At 47.7% G+C, this 9819-nt stretch overlaps 1 protein-coding gene across 2 annotated transcripts in view; it reads left to right on the top strand.

Annotated features, from left to right (window-relative positions):
- Positions 1-9819, top strand: part of LOC118971619 (uncharacterized) — a 605019-nt gene that overhangs the window by 89870 nt on the left and 505330 nt on the right. The gene's annotated exons all lie outside the window — the stretch shown is intronic.

Here is a 9819-nt window from a genome sequence, read left to right as displayed (position 1 = left end):
AGGGACCACTTCAGGCCCAAAGGCTTCTGTGCAACTTCTCTAGGGTGCAGTCAGGCTTCACTCCCTGTCCTTCCCACTTCTAGGGAGAAGAAAAGTGGGTGAAAGACACCCAGAAGAGGGAAGCCCCAGACAGTGCTTTGTGCCACAACACTGTGCAAATAATTTAGTTGCAGGGAAGATTACCCAACTCTGGTTATTGGTGGCATGGCTTCAAGCTGACATCCTATTTTCCAAAATTCTATCCTTACTGACTGACATCAGCTCACCCTGACTATGGCTCTGTACCCTCAGGAGCCCTCCCACAGCCCAGTCCGGTGGTTCCCCATACAAGGACAAGATTGGCTTGTCCTGAGCTCCCAAGGGCACACAATTACCCTTCTAGGGACCTAGGTTCTCAGCAGATAATTGATGAGAGGGTTTTTCCAGGGATTTGGTCGGGGCTGGGAGAGGAGTGGGGTGGCAACAGAAGCTGCTAAAGCCATTTTACCCCTGCTCAGATCCTTCTTGTTCCTCAGCAGCTGCGTCTGGAGCAGGAAGGTTGCCCCTTTGCTCTCTACCCCAGCAGAGGCCCAGGTGGCAGGCTGACCCTGCAGGCAGACTGCGATGATCACCTCCCTGGAAACTGCCTTCTCCCCATTCTCCTCCTCACTCATCTCACCCCTGCAGCCCTTGCCTCTGGTCTTCAGGTTTCTGGAACTGCTTGGTCTACAGCTGAAATGTTGGGCATGAACGACGAGACTGCCTGTTCTTAGAGTGGCACCTTCATGGAATGAATGTCCAAATAAATAGCAAGGAATGGGTGCTCCCTGGGTGCAGGGCGTCTATTTGTGAGGAGTAATGTGTTTCATTCCCAGAAACTGCCTCATACAAGGGTGCTGGTGGCGGCTGGAGAATGCAGCTGGGACAGTGTCAGCCTGAGGATGCCACCTGCTGTCCTCGGGATGGAGGAGGCACAGGGACCCACGCATGTGCTTACTTGTGGACCAACCGAGCCGAGGGTCTCACATGTTAGAACATTGGGACATAGCAAGAGCCTCTTTCAGATAAAAACATGCACATGAGCATTGAGGTCAGATGAAATCCTTTCAGAGAAGAAAATAATGAGCTTTGGTCCTGTGGAGACCTGGGCTGGAGGGCTCAGAACTTGCTTTTCTCTCCAGCCCTGGACTTCTCTGTGTGTAGACTGTTGGCTCTTAAAGCCATTTCTGAGTGTCCGTAGCTGGTGAGTACTTCAATCTCGAATATTACCGACACTGGCTTTTTCTGCTTCCAGACCATTTTTTGAAGTGAACACATTGCCTGCGCTTCTGCAGACATGCACATGCGCTCTCTTCCCCGTCCTCTCCCTCCTCTCTCTTCTCTCCTCACTCCATCACCACCTTTTCTCCCCCACCCTTTTCCTCCCCTTCCCTGGCTTCCCTTTCACCCTCACCCTCCCCTGCCTCCCTGCTCCCCTTCCCTCTCCCCTCCTCTGTGTTCCCGCCGACTACCCCACTTCCTGGTCAATGCCCCCTCCTCTAAACACAGACACTAGCACTGCACTGCTTGTGTTTCTTTCCCAGGCTGCACCTCTGTTTTTGAGATAAGTGAGGAAAGGTAAAAGCAAGCATCTGAAACACTTCAAGGGCAAAAGAAGGTTGGGGAGAAATGCCAAGCGGTTTCTTCTGTCAGGGCCGTCCGGGGATTCTCTGCGCTGGCAGATTTATTTCTCTGTGCAATGATAACCGACGTATCTGAAGGGGCAGAAGACAGAGTGCTTTAGACCAGGTCTGTCACTGTCAGGAAACAACGGCTCAGGAACAAGCCATGGGTTGTACTGCTGGCTTTTTCAGGTGTGCCATTTCATCCATGTCACTTTTATGCTCATCTGGGGACCAGAAAGGAATAAAAGGGCCAACATAAAATTATTTTTCTCAAACCTGTAATAACACCTGTTGCTGCAGCAGCTACTTTGACCTCTGTACCCTCTGGTCTGGCCAAATTTGTGGAAGTATCATTTACCACTAGCACCTGGCTCTCTAATGCACCCATGTCAGAATATGTTCTTCAGGAGGTAGGGAGCACCCCCAAACTGAACACTGAGAAGACTCCCTCTAGTCAGGGTTCCAGCCCAAGCTGCCGGCTCACTCCATTCACTTACTCACTAGTCTCAAGGCCCAAAGGTCACAGGCAGCAGTTCAGCATCCACCTCTCACCCCTCTATTCACTCCAGACCGTATTTCACATCAACATAAAGTCAAGTTCAGGTGGTCCTTGGTTCACTGAGGGGACATGTAGGCACAGAGAGATCGCATGGTGACAAATTTAACTTGCAGAAGCCCCCAGGCTGATGAGGATGAGGATACTCTGGTGTTGCCACGTCCAGTAAACAAACTGGTTTGAGCATGGATTATTGTACCTTTACACACCATAAGACTTCTAGCAAGTAAATGGAAACTTCCAAGTTTTCAGCCAAAGAAGGGGGACCAAGCCAGCACACCTGGAACTCAGCTCAGGGGTCTCCCATCGTGTAATGTATCAACCCCCAAATCTCAGGAAGTGGATCGTTTCATATTTATGGAATTTGGGGTTTATAACGATGCCCTAGTCCTTTCATGTACCAGTAAGGTAGTTGGGTTGCGAGGGTGGTGAGTGAGTGCCCAGAGTCACACAGTGAATTACACACCCAATTAGGATGAGACCAAGTCTCCCAAACACGGGCCCATAGCTCCCTCTGCCGTGCTGTGTCAGTGGGTTTCTCTATAGCAGAGATGATATGTTTTCTTTCACACAGCTCTTCATTGGGCACCTTTTGTATGCCAGGAACTTTGGCATTATGGTGATGAGAAAGCTGGCCCCTTGCCTCATGGGATACAAAGGTTACTGGGGGATACAGGTTGTAGATGAGTGACAGAAAACTGTCTGTGAACTGCAGGACAAGGGGCAGCAGCAGGGACACCAGCAGGCCTTCTCATAAATGGTCTGTGACTAGAAGGAGGCAGCCACGTGAAGACCGATGGAGCGCTTTCCCGGCGGGGGAGAGTCCTGTGAAGACTATGCGTGAGAATGGGGGAATGAGCCATTCAGGCAACCTAAGGGGGGTCACTGTGGCTGGACCAGGCAGGAGAGAGAGGAGGCTGGACTGACAGCAGGGGCCATGGCCCTCGGGACCTTCCAGAACAGAAGAGAATGTTTGGATTAAATACAGAATTCCACAGGGTATTACTGATGGGTGTCAAGCAGAAATAATATTAAGTATGTTCCTAAGACCACCTTGTGTATGGGGGTGTATGGGGTGGGTGTCAAGCATGGACAGCGGGAGGCGGAGGTGCAAGGGCTGCGGGAGAGGAGCCTGGGGGCTCCTGGCACTGGTTGCTCTGCCATCCAGGTGAGAGAGGTGAGAGAGGGGGGTCTCAAGTTCAGATGGTGGCAGTAAAGAGAAAATGATAAGGAGAGATTTAAGATAGGTTAGAAAAGTGAAATGGAGACATAGTTAAGGTTAGTGACAAGACAAAGGGAGGTGTGAACAATAAACCCTCCATTTCCAGCATGAGAAACTGGCTGGAAGATGGTGCCATTTACTGAGATAACAAGGCTACATCAGAAGAGGCTGATGAGGGAAGGAGGGTATTCAGGGTCTCCGCATTCTGGAACACCAGGGAGCTACTGAGTGCAGCTATCAGGACTGCTGGGCTGGAGGTGTGGACCTGGTGGTAGTTGGCTCATGAATGATCTAGATGCCATGGTGGGGGTATCATCTGGGGAATAGTCTGCAGGGAACAAGCTGTTCCTTCGAGAACCTGGTGTCCCCTCTGACCCTCAGACACAATTATGCACTATTTTACCATCATTTCCACATCAGCTCTTTAGGGCTTATGTGGGTAAGGGCAGTTGCTCTATTTTCAAACTCCTGAATTATGGGAGGTGAAGTGGAAGATTTATGCAAGGAAATCTTTTGTTTTCACACCTGGCTGCCACATCATTTATTTTTTTAAAAAATCATGCCCTTGGGCAGCTTAAAGCTTGGAAGTCATCACATCTGCGTAAAGTGCTCCATTTCAGGTCACATCAACTTGGTAGCTCAGAGCAATCTATTATGTGAAAAATCACTGACTGAATAATTGCAAATTTAAGTGTCTTTTTTATAAAAATACTCTTTATGTTATTCTATGTAGCAGTGGGGATAATACACTTATTATTAATAATGGATACAGTTAAACTTGGTCTTTATATTGAGCCTTCCATCTTCAAAGCCCGTAGCTTGAAGTTAATGCGCAGTCTCTTGAAGTTGGTCTCTCACATTCGCCGTGAGCCAGGGCAAACACAGGTGTGTCTCACCTGTTTCATCCCCATGCTCCTGGTGGTAGCCAGCCGCCATGACCCCTTCCTCTCCTACCACTCCTCCTTGCTGTACTGTGTTGTACAGTCCAATTCTCATTTCTTTGGGTTTGTTCAGAAATAACTAGCTAGACTCTACCCCAACTGACCCCCCAGCTAACACAGTTTCCCATTTTCATATGCAGTTGTATACATCATAAAATAAAACTCCTAATTCTATAACCAAACCATACACGGAGCTTTTGCATCCTATGATTGTGGATAAAATGAAGAGTTCCTGCAGCCAGGATTCTCATCTGTGGGCAATACATGGCTGTTGACTCTATATAAAGAGCCCCACCCAGTGCTCTGCGTGTGACACAGTGGCAGGGCTGCAAGGCTGCAGGAGAGCAGAGCAGAGGCTGGAGTGGTGGCAGCGCCGAGGACAGGCCCAGAGGACAGCTGTACAGGATGACTGTGCAGAGAGGCCCAGAGGACTGCTGTGCTAACATAGGGGCCCAGAGGACGGCTGTGCGGGCAGAGAGGCCCAGAGGCAGAGACTGCTTGCTGCATGCAGACTCGCTGTGAGTGAACGGGATTCTAGTGACTGACCTGCCACCTGGAAATAAAGTTGGGTATATTCCGTTCACACCAAGAACGTTTTGCTGTCAATTTCTTTGGTTATATAATCCATAGCAAAACCCATTGGCAAGACAGTGATGTTATTCACTGTGATGTAATTATTATTTTTGTTGCTCTTGTCGTAGACTAATGTGGCTGCATCAGCTACACAAATGGAAATATCTCATCTCCAGCCCCACTCATTTCCCCCCTTAGAGTCAACAGAAGTGGTTGGACACACAGATCTATTCATATATTAATTCAGCTCAACAAGCATAACCAGTGAGCAGCCAACTTGCCATAAAACCCACCAGATGTGACTGACCAGCCCTGTAGCTGGAGCAATACCATCCCTTCCACAGTCCTCTCAGGAATCATCCTAGTCTATGATTTCTTCCTTCAAGCTCAGGAGACTTGGAGAGAGGCAATTCAAAAAGTATGTAAAGGAGGAAAATTTAAACCACTCAGGCTGTCTCATACAGACTAGGCCTGCTTGATGGGGTAAGTTGTCTCATCTCCCTGAGTCTTGGCTTCCTCATCAGTAATGGCCTGAGCAGTTAGCACAGGGGCCTGCTCTGCCACTGGAAGCCCTGTTTGGTGGGTCTAGAGTGGCTTGAGCAGTTGTGTATTGAGAAGCTCCACAATGATTGCAAGGCCCCCCAGAGTAGGTAAGTACTGGTTTATTTAGCTCAGTGTTTCTTGAAGCTAATGTGCAGATTCCAAACCAGTATTTCTACTATAGAGCCTGAGATTCACTCTTTCCAACCAAAAGCTGCTGATACTGCCAGTGCCTGGGCCACAATATCAGCATCAAGATTCTGGATGTTTCTAAACTTTGGTGGCACATCAGTCATCTAAGATCCTCCCTTAATCGATAAGCTATGTAGGACTATCCGTCAACAATCTCTGTCCTAGCCAAGCTGCAGGAGCGTGACCCTAGCTGGCTCATTATTCAGATATTCTTTTGAGGCAATATGATTCTGGAGCTCAGAGGCCCAAAGACTGTGGACAGTCATAGTTTATTAATCCCGATTATAGTGACTCTGGTGAGACTTATAACTGGTTCCGGAGGCCCAGGTCCCCACAGCCACTATGATTCTTTCCCTTAATGAGCTTCATTTTGAATTTTCCCTATATGATATGCTCCATATGATTCCAATAAATTCCTTTTTTATTTGTTGATCAAATTATCTTTCACCTACAACTAAAGAAGCTTACTGATATTTTCTGAATGTAATGTGTAATTTCCTATAATCATGCTCAACATACATGTTAGTATTGGTTTCCTTATAATGATACAGCGTTAACAGCCTCCTGCCTTATCCCACATCTCTGCTCCAACGCAGAACTCCAAGTATGGATCATCTGCTCTTGTCTTGTGTCTTGGTTTGACTTTGCATAAGGAGACTCTCTAGGGCAGGATGTTGATTGAATGACCATGCAGAAGAGAAAAACCCCTGCATGCTGACTCTCCTTGGAAGGCCTGACCAAGGTTGACTGCGAAGCAAGCAGATTGTAATCGGTACATTCCTTCCTCCTCTTCCCCAAGTTCTTTCACTTTTTTCATCTCCAGCCTCTTCAGCATTTGCCCTGTAGGAATGTACAGATCAGGTGTATCTCAAAGCCTTTCATCAAAGAACAACTAACCTGTTTTAATGCTCAGCCTTCCTGTCTGCTTCTGATATAACAATTAGACAATCAAAGTTAAAATCCAAGATTGATGCCAATAGCCAATAGAGGCTTGATAACAAGCGCCTTGGAGGCCAGCCCTGAGATGGACACTAGTCGTGGGTTTCAAGGACATGTCCCAGCACCAGTCGGCATCCTAGAGAATCCCACGACTTGCTTCCATCCTCCTTTCTCCTATACAACAGCCCCCGCACCTGCACATAGACGTATTACCTCACCAAAGATGAGTCAGTGTGGCAAAAGGCATTTTCTAACAGGACCTGCTACAACATCTCTTATCCCACTTTTCTTCTAAAGCAGTCTTGGCGTCCAGCCACGGAGCAGTGGTGTCCTTACCCTTCCTCTCCTGTCTGTTTGGGTCTTTGTAACTACGGTGACCAATGCAGTGCAGTGCAAGTGACATGATATGACTTCTGAGGCCACCACTAAGGTGACACAGCTTCAGCCTGGTCCCCCTAGACCCAGATACCATGATGAGATGGAGCCCAAGGAGCTACAGGAAGAGGCCACCGATAGATGTCCTGGCTGACAGTCCCAGCTGGCGTCTCAGCCAACAACCACCATCTCTGCCTATGAGCGAGGGAGCCTTCAGATGACTGCAGACCCCAGATGTCCAGTTGCCACTGGTCTTCCAAGATCAGGATGTGACACTGTCACTGGGATGCACAGAGAAGCCACCCTTCAGTGCTCTTCCCAGACCCTCACTTGCAGAAGCTAAGAACACAAGAAAATAGGTACTATTTTACATTGGTGAGTTTGGGTCACTTTGTTAGGCAATAATACTAATTGGGCAGTCAGAATTAAGGACAGGAAATTCCAAGTTCTAGGCCAATGCTTAGCTCTCCTGCCAGGGTTAGTGTTCAGTGGAGGCACATGAGGGCATGGCCCCCTTCTTTCTTATCTATCCCTGTGGCTATAGTGGTAGGCACCCAGGAGCCAGACACTTCTTCTCTCTAAACATTATTTCCTTTTGCTAAAAAAACAAAAACAGAAACAAAATTTAACTGAGTGAATTTTAAAGATCTTACTGGCTTTATTCAGGGACTCACTAGTCAGGCAGCATCCCAGCTAGCAGATGGAAAGGAGCTCCAAGGAGCTGCACAAGAAGAAAGACTTTTACAGGCAGAAGGGAGCAGAGCAAGGAGGTTATACTGGACGGAAAGCTGGGTTGATGACGGCAAGGTCATTTTCTCTTAGGGGTGGCAGTGTCTGTCAGGCTGATCACCCAACTAGTGCTGGTTAGGCGATCCCTGATGGGTTGGTTTAAAGTTCCATTTCTGGAACTGCTGAGACTGTAATTAAGTCTCAGACTGATGACGTGGGCTTAGCATAAGCAACACCATTTTGGGCCTGTTGCCCTGTTTTTAACCCTCTTATATAGCAACCGAGCTTGGCCTGTTTTGCACTGGGCATTGCAGATAAACATGGACTCATCCTTGACTCCATTTCCTCTGGCTGTGATGGAAATTCTCTGGACCGGCTGGTGGTGGTGAGCCCCGAGGACTAGCTGTAGGTGCATGGGAAGGCGTGTGCTGCCCAGCATTTGATTCTAAGCTGTCAGCTGTACCTGTGCTCTTTACTCATAAGGAATTCCCATTGGGCACAGCCTAGCTTATTGGAGTTTTGTTCTGAGGCTTGGAAACAATAATAAAATATTACTTTGCTTTCTTTTGCTAGTTTAAGCTATACATATATTTTCTTTAGAGACCTCATGCAGAGGAGAGAGAGAGGTGGGCAACATAAGCAGTGATTTGACTGCATCTTCTGGCCAAAATACCATTAGAACAGCCTCTCATGAGAGCTCCTTAAGAGCATCAGTGAAGAAGATCTTTTTGAGAGAGAGATTCCTGATATGTCTTGAATCAGACACTGTAGATCCACATGGGGATTTCTTACAAATGACCCCAGACCTGTGTTACAAAGACCTGAGTATTTTCCCTGTGAAGACAGCAAGCCCATTCAGAGTTATCCAGCTGGAAGCCATTAGGTGACTTGATGAATAAGTCAGCCGGAGCACCGAGGTGCTTCTGCAGTGCATGGCCGAGGTTCCTAAAATCATTTATGCAAGATTCAGACATCTCCCTGCATCCTCATCAGATGCCTATCACATTGAAAGGGTGAGACTTCTCCTATACTAAAACTGCGCTCAGACTTTGGCAAAGGCATCAATGTCATGAAGACCAGAGACGATCTCAGAGGAGCAGCAATCAGGAGAGAAAAGCAGCGAGAAGCCAGGCAGCCATAGTGCCGCAGGCCCCTCAGGACGGTGCTTTCTCTGCCTCCGTGGGGACAGACAGGCGGTGGTCAGCCTGACGGGGACAGCATGTGGGGCAGCTGTCAGCAGCAACAGGGTGTGCACCAGAATTCCTCAAAGGGTTCCTCACAGAATAGTTACAAGTCGCAACGAAAAGAAGTTTCTATATTCAGATGAGTTTTGGAATGAGGAAAATCAGGTTTCTTTGCTGTTAGGGAACTTCAGCAAGTTTAATAGATAGATTTTCAAATTTATTTGACCACATGTCTTTTATTCCCAGGGGATCTTTAAGAAACACTGATAAACTCAAAGTGTTAAAGATTTTTTCTGAATGGTGGGATTACAGCTTATGTGTATTTTGTTTGCTTCTCTGTATATCAGATATGTCATATAACTATAAACTTCATTTGTAGAGAAGGGACCTATTTTAATGCAATGAAAGCTCTCTTTTGCCTCATGTCTGGCTAATTCCAAGGGACAGGGGCCTGAGTCCCTCCAAGGGTAAGCAGCTCCTCCCTGCAGAGGAGTAGGGATGCTGAAGCCAGAAGCAGATGGGTCCTGTCCTGACGCTCACGTGAAAGGTCAGGGGCCAGAAGGGGAGCAGGGCAGAGTGTGAAGACTCCTCCGGCCCTCCCCACGCATTCCTTTCTTTCAGGACAGGGACCTGTTTCTGAGCAGAGGTGGCAGAGGAAGAGCTCAGAGCCTGTGTCTGCCACCAAGAGGCTTTTCCTGAACTCGGGAGCCAAGCTTCTTAGACTGTCCCCTGCAGCTGGTGTTGCCCTGGGGGTTTTTAATCCATTACTAAGGACAACTAATCCCTGACTGAATTTACATAAACAGACAGAAATAGGCACTTCTTTTTTTGCAGGTTTACTGACATTCATTTTCCCATTCCAATTTTGAAAAGCGTGATTAGTAACTAAACACTTGGGATCATGCAGCAAAGATACTTTACAGGA

The sequence above is a fragment of the Manis javanica genome, chromosome 6 (genome assembly GCF_040802235.1).
Source record: "Manis javanica isolate MJ-LG chromosome 6, MJ_LKY, whole genome shotgun sequence".
NCBI classification, from domain to species: Eukaryota; Metazoa; Chordata; class Mammalia; order Pholidota; family Manidae; genus Manis; species Manis javanica.
This window is presented reverse-complemented; position numbering and strand designations above follow the sequence as displayed.